This window comes from Camelus ferus, chromosome 27 (assembly GCF_009834535.1).
Source record: "Camelus ferus isolate YT-003-E chromosome 27, BCGSAC_Cfer_1.0, whole genome shotgun sequence".
Lineage (NCBI taxonomy): Eukaryota > Metazoa > Chordata > Mammalia > Artiodactyla > Camelidae > Camelus > Camelus ferus.
This window is the reverse complement of record NC_045722.1, coordinates 1,742,401-1,756,230: the sequence shown is the minus strand read 5'-3', so window position 1 is coordinate 1,756,230 and position 13,830 is coordinate 1,742,401. Positions and strand designations below refer to the sequence as shown.

Below are 13,830 nucleotides of genomic sequence, written 5' to 3'. Positions count from 1 at the left end.
GAGGCGGCCCTGGGGTTGGATCCAGTCTCTTGACTCCCACTGGAGGGCTCTTCCTGACCGTGCACCACCTGTCGCTTCACCAGAACCACCGTCACGGTGTGTGGGGGACGGACACTGGTGTTCACCGAGCACCTCCTGTGTGCCGGGCACCGCGCAGGCTTTGGTGGGTGTTAGCTCTGTTGCGCCTCCTGACGCACCCAAAAGAGGTGATGATACGCTGTCCACGTCCCTGAGGGGGAAGTCCCGGGCTGGGAGAGGTGGAGGCCCTGACCGGGCCCAGCGGGGCCGTGACGAGGCGGGGGTTCAAGCTCAGGTCTGTCCGCCCCCGAAGCATGTGCTCTTCCCGCTCTTCCTGCGGCCTCCCATGGAGACATGGCTGCCCCTGGGCCCCAGTCCTGGGTGGGTGGGCAGGGGGCTGCCTGCCCGGCACCTCCGTCCTTCCCTCTGCTGTCGGAAGCGTGGACGTTGCTGGGACTGTCACAGACACGGTGACTGTGGGGTTGCGAGCAGCCGGGGCTGTTTGTTCTGGCGGGACTTCCCACTGCCTCTGTGACCCAGCCCCGGGCCCTCCGCCTGGACAGGGAGCCTCCTGCCCCTGCCTGTGGGGGGTGGGGGGGTTAGGTTGCAGTGGGCTGAGGCGGACTGGGGCCTGCGGGGCAGGGCGGCAGGGGCCAGGGCCGGCCAGCTGCCACGAGCCTCCGGCCGGCGGTGCCAGGTGGTTTGTGGGAGCGGTGACGAGTCTGAGGCTCATTCCGTGTGGCTTTGCCTGAGGTTTCTGGCCTGGAAACCTGACTCATGTGGATGGAGACCGGCTCCCGTCCCCAGGGGGCAGTTAGCGCAATTACAGTTTCCGGTCCAGCGGGGAGGCGAGGTGGTGCTCCGAGCGGGGAGGCCGAATCGGGCCTCGGGGGTCAGCGACTTCCCCACCAGTCAGGCGGGTGGGTAGGCCAGTGCCGGGCTGAGCTGTGGGGGAGCCCGTGCCGTGTGCGCTGCCTGCAGGGCCCCCCCCCCCCGAGTCTGGTCAGAGCCCCAGCTAGGTCTGACTCACCATGGGAACTCGGGCAAGGCCTTTTCTTCCTCGGGGCCTCACTTTCTTTATCTCTAAAATGAGGTTTCCACCAGCCCTAAGAATTAGATGACTCTCCCTGCCCCCACCCATTCAAAGGCGCGTACGAACCACACGGGAGCAGAATAACAACACGGAAGCCACAGCGCCGAGCCCAGCTGCGGGTGACACGCTAGGCCCTGCTCCGAGCCCTCTGCGCGGTTTCCACTCCCTTCTAACAGCCCTGCTGTGCCCATTTCACAGATTAGGAAACAGACCAAAATATTCCTGGGGATCAACGGATGGGGCACCCTGGCGCACATGCTGCGGAGAAGGGGAGATCTTGGCATGTGAGCTGAGGGTGCTGCCAGGAGCCACATGTCCCCTGACGCCCCCTCCCCTCCCCCTAGTGTCTCTGGGCTGCGTTGCCACGCCTGCCCACCCTGCCTCCCGAGCTGCTGCGTCATGCCATATGGATAAGAAAGCTCTTTCCCTGATTGTTCCGGGAAACAGGAACCCTGGACCCTGCTGCTCAGATGTTCTGTCATTTCTGAGTTGGTTCTTACCTTGCCCCGACCCGATCTCCACCCCCCACTGCCCTGGGAGTGGAGCTTCAGGGAGCTCTAAGTGGTGTCCCCGGGGAGCGGGGGGCACGGGGAGGGCTGCAGGTGCCCAGCTTGGAGGGCCTGGCTTTTGCCTGGTCCATGATAATCCATGTGTCCCAAATGCAGCTCTATGCAAAGGAAGTGTTGTCTTGCCCAAAACAAATTTGAATATCCCTGATGGAGCTCAACCCTCCCATGTAATGAATGGTGACACTGAGGCCCAGAGAAGGAACATGCCTTGCCCCACAGGCACTTGATGGCAGAGCTGGGACTAGAAGTCAGGCGTCCCGACTCTTGGCTCTGGCCAGCCATGGCCGGGCTGGGAGTCAGGCCAGGAGTTGCCCTCCCTGAGTAAGGACTGAAGCTCTTGGTGGTCAGACAGAAATTCCAAGCAAGACCTTTCTGGATTTTGTCAAGCAGGGCGTGGCTGCTAAAGTAAGGTGACCCCGGCTCCCATCGCCCCCACCCGCTTCATTGAGATACAGATGCCATACGACGCTGTGCACGTTGTGAGTGCACAATGTGATGACCTGATTCGCATGTGCTCTGTAAAACGTCAGCGCAGCGAGCTCAGTGTGCGCGCCTGCCCCGCACACAGCTACCCGCTTGTGGTTATCGCTGCTGTGATGATCTTTGAGATCCACCCTCGCAGCAACGGTCAAGTATAATATAGCCCAGTGAGTGGACCGCAGTCGCCACCCTGCGCATCAGCCCCTGGGCCGCGCCCTTCTTGTAGCTGACGGTGTGCGTGTGCCTGTTGACCAGCTCGTCCCACTCTCCCCGCCCCCGGGCCCTGGGACCATCGGTCTGCTCTCTGTTTCTATGAGTCTGATGCTTGTAGACTCCACATTGAAGTGAAATCAGACAGCAGTGTTTGTTTTTCTCTCTGTGACTTTTTTCATGGAGCATAATGCCCTTGAGGCCCACCTGTGTTGTTGTGAATGGCAGGCTTTCCTTCTTTTTATGACTGAATAATATTCATATATATATATATATATATATATATATATATATATATATATATATGTATATATGCCACAGTTTTTAAATCCATTCATGCAACAGTGGACACCAGCTTGCATTTTTCTTTTGGGGAAAGTGGAGCAGTCCTGGCTGCAAATAGCAGGTCTTCTAGACGGGAACGCCGGCAATGCATTTAGCAAGAGTGTCTGCATACAGTAGGTGCTCAGAACTGCTTACTGAGGCCAAACGGCTGTGTTCGCCTACTCGGAGTCACCTCCCCGCTGTCTGGCTTGCGGGGAAGAATCCAGTCCTGCCAGGGCCGGGAACAGGGCGGGCCTCTCCCCTCTCCTTCGCAGATGCTACAACCTGGGCCTGAATATTGTGGGGGTGCTGGCTGGGGGAAGGCGAGTGCACAGACTCCTGGCTCCAGACCCATGGTCCTGGGTCCTCCTCCTAAGGTGGCGCCAGCTCCTCCTTCAGGGTCTCAGTTCCCCCCCCTCTGTGGGAGGGAGAGTTGGACCAGTTGGTGGTCCTCAACCCTCGCGGTGCAGAAAACCACCCGGGCAGCTTTCAAGCAGTCCCAGGGCCGGGGCTCACCCTGCATCAGCTGGACATCCACGGGTGCCATCTCAGCATCTGTGGTTTTGATTCTGATGCCCAGCGAAGGGCAGGAACACCGGGCTGGGTGGCCCCGGGGGTCCCTGGTGACAGAAGCCCGGGGCAGCTGCATGGATTCTCAGGCTGCTGTGAGTAGGGCTTTGCGTCTCCTCTTGGCGTTGACTGGGCATCCTTCTCATCTGGAAGCTGTCCCCAGCACAGGCAGACACTTGTCTCCTGCCAGGTAACAGGTGGCAGGCGGTGGGCCCCAGGGGGGCTATGGGGAGAAGGCCACCTGGGGCCTGGTCTCCAGGGCTGAGACTCCAGAACACTTGTCCTTCTCACCACGGGCCAGCCTGCGCTGCCCTGATTAGAGCACGGCCCTGGGCGCTCCCAGCTCTGAGCCAGGCTCTTCCAGCAGGAGCCAAGCTATCCAGAGACCTGGGACTCTGGTGCCCCAGACAGGGATTCTGGCAGGCAGCTGGGACTGGAGCTGCAGTGGGAGCCAGCATCCAAGGTCAGCTTCCCAGCTTCCAGTGCAGCCTCTGCTGCCTCTGGGCCTCAGTGATTCCATCTGTAAAGTGGGCCATGTAATGCTCAGCCAAGTTGGTGTTGGGCCCGCTGTGGGGATTCTGATTAAAAGACCTTTGGGGAGAGAGTCATGCAGTACCAGGACTTCAAGTGTCAGAGGGAGTGACGGGAGGGGGACGAGACCTGAGGGAGCAGGGGTCAGACAGCGTGGTGCTGGGAAAGCTGAACCCAGGGCGTCTCGATACAAGAGACAGAACCTCACCTTGTGGGCCCACCCACGGGCTTCAAGTGCCTCCAGGGGAAGATTTTCACCAGTGGATCCCTTTAAGAAAGAATTTGACAAGGAGCCCCAGTTTACAAACTCTGTAAATGGAACTAGTGTAGCCATGGGGGAAGGGTTCCTGGGGTTGCCTCGAGCCTTCCCCCCCACCCCACAGTGACCTAATTTGGGAATAAGTTTGAAAAGCACTGACCTGGAGCCCAGACTTTTCCATCCCCTTCTGAGGTTCAGTTCAGGGGAAATTCTGCTGTGCAGCCGGGGGTCGGACCCTGGAAGCATTTCCTGGCGGCGGGGTTGGTAGGCGCTGTATTGGGGGCCTGGAGTGCTGCGTCTCTGTCCTGCCTGAGACGTGGAGGGTGAGCAGCGGCCTCTGCTCCCAGGGGAGGGCTGGCAGGAGGCCCTCATGCCCTGGTTCTCGCTCGTGTGTGAAGGGACAGGCTTCTCTCAGGAAAGCTGGACGTTGGCCACTTGGCTGGGTCCTCCGGGCGGCACGGTGGCCTTGAGGTGGGGGAGAGAACACAGCAAACTGGCTTCCCCTTCCCCTCCCTCTGTTGACCTGGCTGCCAAAGAGGAGCAGAGCCGACCCTTTCAGATGGCAGCGGGGTGAGGAGGGCAGGGTGAGGAGGGCAGGGGGAGGAGGAACAGCAGAAGTCGGGATGGAGAGGGGGAAGCCAGGGGTGCATGCTCAAGGGGGCAGAACTGGGGAGAGCTAAGACCAGAAGAAGCCAGACTCACAGAGGGCAGGGCCTGAGGGTGGGGGTCCCGCAGCTCCACCTTCATAGTATGTCCAGACCCCACACCTTCCACCCCCTCCGCCACGCAGCCCCGTGTGACGTGCGTCCCTGCCAGCCCTCCCTGACGGCGGCTCCCGCTTCGGCTTGGTCTCCGCACGTGTGCCCGAATAATCCTTGAGAAAGACATCACCACGTCCCTCCCCTGCTCCAAGCCGGCAGCGGCTCCCATCCTCCTGCCCTGGCCTCCACCTTCACCTCCTTGGTGAATGTGGGGTGTCCTAGACGCCACGCTCCCCATCTCTCTCCTGCCTTTAGTGGCCCAGAGGGTGGAGGCTTTAGGAAACTTGGAGGGGTGGCTTTCTAAGTCAGAAAAGTCTGGGTTCAAGTGCAAGGTCTGTCGTTGGTTCCTTGCCTGCACTTGGGGACCAGTGTCTTTCCCTGCCACGGCCTCCGTGCCTTCACCTGCAGGAAGGGGCTAAGGCTCTGCCTCCCGGGCTACTGTGAGACCCGTGACTCCCGAGCACACCCCGAAAGCCGGGCACGTCAGGGGCTTGGTTACCAAGGCCCGGGACGGCAGGGCTGGGCGGCGGGGCCGGGCCTGTGAGCTCCGAGCCGGCTGTGGCTGGGCTGAGTGCCAGGCCTCTGCGCCTCCGGCCTGCCTGGCTGACCTGCAGCTCAGGGTTGTGGCCACCGGGGGCCAGGCTTGCGCACGGGTGGCTGAGCTTGGCCTTCCGCGCTGCGGGGGGCCCTCCAGCTGGGGTGGGGGCAGAGACCCGGGGCGGAGGCACTTGTCTAATGTGGTTCCTGACACTGTGGGAAGGTGAACCCTCTGCTCTCTCTCCTTTCACGTTTCCCTGGCGCTTCCTCCAGGCTTGCTCATCTCTTGGGCCTCATCGGGAGACCCCACGAAGGACGCTGGGCTGGGTGCCTGGGGTGGGGGGACAGTTCTGCACAGGGAGCTGAGGGGAGTTTGGGTCCCCCCAGGTCTGTCTCCTGCTAGCGTCCTTGTCAGTTTCCTCCTCGGTAGGATGGGGCGGTAACGCTTCCCTTGGGAGGTGTCGCTTTGGGGCAGGCCTGACATCTCTAGCCCCTGAGAGCAGCTTAAGTTGAAGGTAGAGATGTGACAGAAATACAGGACAAGGACCCAGAACAAGGGTTGTCGCCAGGCACCGTGTGACTCTTCTGGAAGCAAACAAATCTGTGAGGAAGGACGGGGTGCTACCGCCCAGAGAGGGGAGCTCGCTGACTTGATCCCTCACAGCCAGGGGCGCAGGCTCGGGCCACCCGGGCAGGTGGCTGAGCTGGGCGCTGCGGCCCCTGGATGGGCTGTAGACCCGCTCCCGAAGCAGGAGTGCCAGGGGGGCCCGGTTACAGCGTGCGGGAGTTCAGATTCAGTTCAGGATGTTTCCTGGGCACCTGCTCTGGCTGGGAGCACATTCACGAGAGACAGACACAGATGCTCCAGTGCAGGGTGGGGAGGAGCCAGGTGGCTCCAGTCCTCGGCCCCGGCACAAGACCCAGCACCCGGAGAAGGCGTTTCCTCTCGCGATTGCCTGGCCTCCTCCGGGAACCGCACACGTCCACTCTGCGTTGCGCAGGGAGCAAGGTGGATCACCCTGGGCCCAGCCTGGCAGCAGCCCCCCTTCCCTCTGGCCCCAGCCCTGTGGCGTCTCCGTGTGTGGACGGCTGCTCCCTGGGGCTCTGTGCTGTGGCCCCCTGAGCTCGGTGTGGCTGGCTTGCTCCGGGAAGCCCGAGGGCTCTCGGTTGTGCCCTTTCTTGGGGTGGGTCCCTCTGGCCCTGGTGGATTGGCCTCTCGCCCCCACTGGGTTGCTGTGGTTTCCTCCTCAGCAGAAATGACTCCTCACCCACAATTGCATCAGACTTTCCACCGGTGGAGTGAATCACACTGCGAGGTGCGGTTTCGGGCTGTGCCCTGTGCCCTGGTGAAGGGCCGGCGGGGCCGGCGGGGCCGGCGGGGTGGGGCTGCGGCCGACTGCGCTTGGCCCGGACTTGGAGAGGGAAGCAGACGCCAAGGGGGGATTGCCGGGCGGGCGGGGTGGGTGTGAGAGGACGCGGAAGCCAACCTCACAGGCCGTGGAGGGGCCGAAGCCAGTGTCCGGTGACCTTGACCCTGACCACACCGGGGAGCCGTGTGGCTGACTCGCCTCCAGCCCTACCACTGCCGCCAAGAAGAAAAGAAATGAGCAGCACAGGCCACTTCATCATCCGCTGTGCGGCTGCACCGGCGGGGAACCCTGGGATGAGCTGGTTTCGCTCCTCCCTCTTTCTCTATTTTGAGCTCCGTGGCCTGCTTCCCCTTCAGCTGACACGGAGTGGCCACGTTTGGCCCCCAACGTCTAGACCAGCTTCTTCCTGTCTCTGCTTCACAGGCCCCGCCTCAAGCTGCCCTGGGGTGGGGGCCGTCATCGGGGAGAGGTGCTGAATCCAGCTGGAGGGGCCTTTGCCACTCGTCCCAGAGGCAGAAAGAGGTCTCCTCCTCCCCACTCCACACAGCAAGAGCAATGCTGTCCATTTTGCAGGTGGAGAGGATGAGTCCCGAAGGAAACTTGGCAAGCGCCTTGCCTCCTGATCCCCGCGGCACCGCACAGCTCATTGCATGCAAACCCGAGGACCCCGCAGATCTGCTGGAAGGCCTGGGGCGGGGGCGGGGCGGGCCGCATGTCTTCTCTCTCGGGAGCAGAGGACGGACAGTGGCTCTGAGCAGGGTCTCTGCCATAGGACTGGGGTTTCGACCTCGCCAACTCGAGCAGAAGAGAAATGGGCTGTGGTATCTGGGGGTGCCACGGGAGCAGGACGGCCCAAAACACAGGGTCCGCCCAGGCGACATCATGCCTGGAGTGTCCCTGGGCCCACGGGGATCTGCCTGAACGACAGATGAGCTTGCGTCAGCCACGGAAACGTGGGGCCTCCTTGTGACCGTGGCATCGCCTGTCTATCCTGACTACATAAGTGCCCGCTCAGGGGGCCGGCCGTGGGAACTGAACAAAGTCCTAGGAGGCCGTGCCCGCACCCACACTGGGGCGAGGCCGTGCGCTGGCGCCCCCTAGACTGAAAGTTCATGGGTGCGGCACTGTGGCTGTGCTTTCGTTTGTGTTTCTTCACCACTGAGTCCGCTGGGGCCTGGGACAGCGCCTGGTGCCTGATCCCTGCTCACTGCGAGTTTGTTTTCTCCTCTTCTGCCTCCAATTTCCCTCCTTTCCAATTTCCCCCTCTTGTGAACGTCATTCACCGCCTCCTTCATGCTTTAATTTTGTCCCCAAATATCTACGAAGAGCTGCTCTGTCCCGGGCACGGAACTTCCCCAGGGCTATCCCTGTGCTATGCTGACCCAGACGGAGGGGCGCTTGTCCCGCCTTACAGACGAGCAGCGCGAGCCCTGGGGCTGTCCCCTCTCCCTCTGCTTGCACCCTTCCTTCCTTCTTTTCCCTTTTATCGGGCACCCAGTGGGCGAGAGCTAGAGAGAGAGGTGGGTGCTTCCAAACATGAAGTGGCACACAGTTCTGCGCCCAAGGGACCTCGGTCTGGGGGGGTTGCTGTCATGTCCGTGGATGGACGCCGTCCCGCGTGGCACTTCACCAGAGACGTGCGCAGGGTGGAGAGCCCTTCAGCTGGGACTTAAGAAGTGTCCCCAGGAGGACAAGGCTGGGAGAGCGGTGGAGAGTGGGACAGGACGGAGGAGACACAGAAGGTAAGAGAACTCGGTCTGTTGAGGGAAGAACGGCTGACTCAATATGACTGGGACATAAGATGCGTGAGGAGGGCTTCCGGGAGGTGAGGCAGAAGGGCAGAGGGTCCTCCACTGTGACGTCTAAAGACATTCGGCGGGGTGGGGGGTACTCAGTGGCAGAGCGCGTGCTTAGCATACCCCAGGTCCTGGGTTCAATCCTCAGTACCTCCATTAAATAAATAAATAAATAAGTAAGTAAATAAAGACATTGAGAAGGCTAAAAGTAGCAAGAACAATTCATCTTAAAAGCCAGCTGGGGGCCAGCTCCTTGCCCTCTTCTGAATCTCCTCCTCCCCCTCCCCCTCCCAGGTCCCCTCAGACCTGAGGCTGACAGCCTGCCCCTGCCCTGGTTTCCCTCTGGCTCCTCTCGGCCCCCTCTCCTGGGTTCCTCCGCCCTTGTGACCGGGGCTGTCTGCGGCTGCGGGGGCTGAGGGGCTGAGGGGCCTGGGGGTCATCTGGGCGCAGCCTCCTGGGTCAGAGCCACCACCTGGGGCCCAGCCAGCAGAGTGGAACCACCCGCCCAGCTCCTGGGCCAGAGGGGTGGGCGGGCGGGCCGCGGAGCAGGGCTGAGGGAGAGGGAGGAGACCCCGGCCTCCTTGCCCCAGAGGCAGTTAACCACCTTGCAGGAACCCCGGCTGCCCTGCGAAGGGGGCGTGAAATATTTATGAATTAGTGGCTGTTCACGATGTGTTTTGAGCAACATGTTTTCATAATGTGTGCTTGGTGAGTGAGGCAGCTGCCCAGCATTCATCCCGTGGTTGTCCCCCCTCCACCCCACTCCTAGAAATGAGCGTGCCTGAGGCCGGGATGTAGAGAGGTCAGCTGTAAGTGGCGGTGCCCTGCTGGCGTGGGAGGGAGGCTGGGGGAGGGGCGGCAGCAGCGAAGGGGGCCGGGGACTCCTGTCTGGATCTGACAGGAAAGATTCCAAAAACCCTGTGCAGGAGAGCCAGGTGACTCATCGCTTCTCCAGCTGATGCCCTCAGGGGTGTTGGGGCCTGAGGGCCCCTAGCAGGGTCTTGGCGTGGCTGTCTGGGACCTCAGTGACATGCCCTGCAGCCTCCAGGCCCTGGCCCCAAGCTAGCTGTTAGGAGGTACTGCCAGGCCTCTGTGGGGCTGGTGTGTGCTGAGGTCCTCGGGCGTCACCAGGGCCCGGCTTTTGGGATCAGAGCCCCGCAAGGTCCCTCTCTCCCTCCTCCCTGCCCATCCAGGAAGCTTACAGAGAACAGGCCTGGCTGCATGTGCTGATTCCAGCTTAGCAGCAAGTGAGTCACCTGCCCCTCCGAACCTCCACTTCCTCATCTGTAGGATGGGGCTGCGAAACTGGCGAGATTACAGAGCTCTGAGGATGGAGCTGGGTCAAAATGCTGCCCTTCCCCACAGGTGCCCTGAGGATGCTTCGTGGTAAAGAAGCAGAAGTGCTGAAGGGATGAGTGACAGAGGTAGCACCTTGGTGCCCAGCACGGTGCGGGGCTCTGGGAATCCCTGCCCTGTAACCTACACCAGGGCCCAGATCTGAGTCATGCTCTGTCCTGTAAGGGGGTGGGAACTGTCGACGGAGGGCCAGACAGAGGGCAGGAGAAGGTGCTTGTCCGCAGCCTAGTGCCCCAGCCCGCCCGAGGTCTAGGCCAGGACAGAGGGTCTGACGTGGCTGCCATGGGAGGGGATAGGAGACGGAGCTCACCCTCGGCCCCTGACTCCTCCATCCTTGGGAAAGAGTAAGGGGTGAACAGAGTGGGGTGGGGTGGGGTGGGCGTTTGGAAGGATTCCTGGCTCTGCTGGAAGCTGGGCCTCCAGTGGGCCTCCACCCACCAGGAGGGAGAGGCAGGGCCAGGAGGGGCACCCCTGGGCGGGGAATGGCTGTGAAAGGCAGGGAGGCCTGGGTGGGGTGGCTTTTCCAATATTGACGAAATCCGGCCATGCAGATTTCAAAAGCTGACTGAAGGGAACAAGAAAGACTCACCACAGTATGAGGACAGGAGGGAGAAGATGGGGGGGGTGATGCTTCTGCAGTCCCCCCACCCTGGGTCCAGCCAGAGCCAACTCTTCCCAGACCAGCAGAGGTGCTGGGAGGGCGCGCAGCTACAAGAGCCAAGGGCCGTTCGCTTGCTGCGAGGCCTTGGGCTGGTCATTCCGCCCTTTAGAGCATCACTCCCACGTCTGTAAAATTAGTCCCTGATCCTGAAATTACCTTAATTAGCTGACAGAGCTTTGGGAGCACCTTCGGGGTGAGGTGAAGTCAGGTGAGGCGATGGGGAGAGAAGGTGTTAGCAGACCATGCCCTCGGCCGGACCCTGAAGCACGAGCCACCAGCATCTCTAGTCTCTCAGTGACGCTCCCCACACCCACTCCTGCCCCCCTGGTCTGTTGTTTATAAAGAAACCCAGGGGGTCCTTTGGAAAGCTCGGATCTCTCTATGCCTCGGCTTAAAATCCATCCATCCATCAGTCCCTCGCTGTCAGGATGAAGCCCCCAGTTACTTCCTTGGCCGTCAGGGCCCCTGCCAAGTTCTCCACCCTCAAGGACCCGCACTCCGTGTGCTTCAGGCTCCCTGGCCTCCGGCAGCACCCAGCGCGCTGTCCCCCTGACCGCAGGGTCCTCGCTCCTTCTGTGCCCTCTGCCAGGACTGCTCTGCCCACTTAATTCCCACCCGTCCGTCAGGCCTCTCAGCCGGGCCGGGCCTCCGTCCTGTGCTCTTCACGCTGCGTTTCTCCTTGAGGGCGTTAGAGGGTGTTAACCACAACTGCAGCGAAACCCTCAGTCTTCTAATTCATCCTTGGCACTGTCCCAAGCCTAAACGTCAGCCTTGGCGGGGAAGGCGGGGCAGTGGGAGAAGGCCCATGGCAGCGCTGGTCACCCTGTAGACAAGTCAGGGACCTCACCCCAGCGTTAGCTGTTCATGGACTGAAGAGTAAGAGGATTGCGATCAGACAAATCCGGGTTCGCACCCCAGCTCTGCCCCTTTTCCAAGCCTGGGACCAGAGTCTGACTCTCACACCGACAAGCCTTTTCTTCCTCATCTGTACATCGAGGACATGGCTATTTTCCTTCTAAAGCTGTTGAGAGGATGAAGCCAGCCACAGCTGGTGGGAGGGGGGGTTCCAGGTCACATGCTGTGGTCACCAGACGTCAGGGCTCGGCCACCTCCCTGCGCAGGGCCTCGCCCGGAGCCCGGCACAGCAGGCCCGGGTTCCAGCCTGGCGGGCGGGCCCCGAGCGTGCTGAGCGGCGGTGCTGATGTGGCCGGCAGACCTCGCCCCGCACCCGTCTCCTCAGGCCACCGCAGGAACAGAGCGGCTCTCAGGGGGAGGTGTGCGGTTTCACTTTCATAGTTTTCAAACGAGAAGACAAAAAGAGGAAAGGGAAAGCACCTGGAAAGCGGCGGAGCCCGTGGCGTCTGCAGCTGGACGCGCTCCGCTCGCCGGGCTCGGCCGGCCTCGGTGTTTATTTTTTAGGTAACTGACGCGTGAGTCAGCCGGTTGGCCTGATGGTACCACGCAGCCCGCTATCAAGGAAATAGCTGGTGAGCGACATGGCTGGAGGCCGCGCCAGCACACACTCCTGCCTCTGAAAAGCCCTTGTTCTCGGGGCCAGCATGGCCAGCTGGAGCTGCGGTCCCCGCGCTGCTCTCCAGGACCCGACGCCAAGCGCATCAGAGATCCTTCAACAGTTGCCTCATGATCGCTGCTCACCGCCAGTGCGTGTTTGCTGTCATTACACCGAGTCGAAAGGAGAAGCACAAAAGACTTGTTGACTTTGGATGGGGGCTGACCTGGGCTCCTGGCAGCGCGCAGGCCGCCCCAGTGAGGACGTGACCAGCTGGAGCGAGCCCTGAACCGGGGCCATCGCCTCGGCCGGGCTCTGCTGCCAGCTGACTCGAGCCGGCTTTCTTCGGAGAATCACCCGAGGGGAACGAAACGGGGAACTGGATTTCCTATAAAAAGCAGCTCGCTCCTTCCTCCAGCCAAGTCCCCAAATGATAATCATCTCTGAAGTGGGCCGCCCCTCCCTCCCCAGCCGCTCGCTAACCACGCTTGTTATCTGTCTCTTGTCTCTGCAAGGAAACGTCAGCTCCGGGAGGCCTGTCCACAGTGGCTGGGGAGCTGGGGCCACCTCATCGGTGCGGGGCTCCCTGCTTCCCCGACTCGGGCTGTGCGGGGCGCTCAGGAGGTCAGCCGGAATGTGGCGGAGAGAAGCGAGCGCTGGCTTGGAGCCGGGAACCCTGGCTGGGGTTCAGGTGCCACCACTTAGGTTCTCCGAGATGTGGACGAACTACTCTCCTTGTGCGGGTTCAGTTTCTCCATCTGTTACCTGACAGGGGTGGGCTACCGTGTGGCTTCCATATTCCTTTGATATTTCTTCCCGAGGAATTAGGACCTGGAACCTCGGTGCAGAAAGCAGGGCTGCCTTGATGGAATGGAGATTGCACACAGAGCCCCATTCAGCCGCGTTCCCACCCAGCCCTCCCAGGGACCCCCGGGGACCCCTGGAGGGACCCCTGGGTACCGTGGGACACAGTTTAAAACCACGGGCTTTGATCTCAGCGGCCCCGCCAGCCTCCGGGCTAGAAGAACCTACGCCTGCAGTGTCCGGGCTTGCCTGTGGCTGCGTCAGGAGACCCGGCTCTGTCCTGGGACGGGGAGGGGGTGCGTTCAGCAGGAAGACGGCAACCCGTGGTAACAGCAACCACGACGAAGACGGTTCTGCTCCCGCTCAAGTTTCTTGAGCGACTGGCAGGCCGCCACGAATGTACTTAGGCGGAAAATCACCAGAAAAAAATGATATAATCTGACAGATTTTTCACAGGCTTAAATATTCATGAATTAAAGGAATTGGCAGAATTTTCTACATTATTAGCTTTCATCGTGGCTGCAGGAGCAGTTGGTATACTGGCTGCTCTTCAAGATCCATTAATCTCGTCCATCATAAGAGCAGCCATTTTAAAATTAGCTATTTTTACTGAGTGATGGTGTGCGGGGGAGACAGGGAGGTGGGAGTGCTGTTCCAGCGTAAAGGGCCTCCTGCTCCTCGCTTGGAAATCAGCAAGGAAGGAAAAAACAGCATCTCCGCAGGAAGGGGGTCAGCGTGACTCCAGGGCTGTGAAAATCCAGGCAGGGCTGGGGTACAGGGTCCCCCTGCGTCCTTCACACAGGGCAGGGGGCGTTCTGCCTGCACAACCCAAACTCTGGCGGGGAGCTTAAAATGCCTTTCGGGGAGGCTGAGACCAAGAGATCCAAATAGGGGCTTCTGGATGAAGAAGACATTTAGATCTTTCTACCAGATGGCAGTCAGGGTGCAGGACTGCCGAATAGCCGAGGAATAACGTGCTTT

General features: G+C 61.0%; 1 long non-coding RNA gene across 1 annotated transcript; it reads right to left on the bottom strand.

The window, feature by feature from the left end:
* Positions 1 to 333: 333 nt before the first annotated feature.
* Positions 334 to 8,533, bottom strand: LOC116660210. The gene is made up of 3 exons (XR_004315616.1): positions 8,460 to 8,533; positions 5,835 to 5,838; positions 334 to 346 (listed from the first exon to the last, which is right to left on the bottom strand). It is a non-coding gene; the product is annotated as an uncharacterized LOC116660210 (long non-coding RNA).
* Positions 8,534 to 13,830: the final 5,297 nt, after the last annotated feature.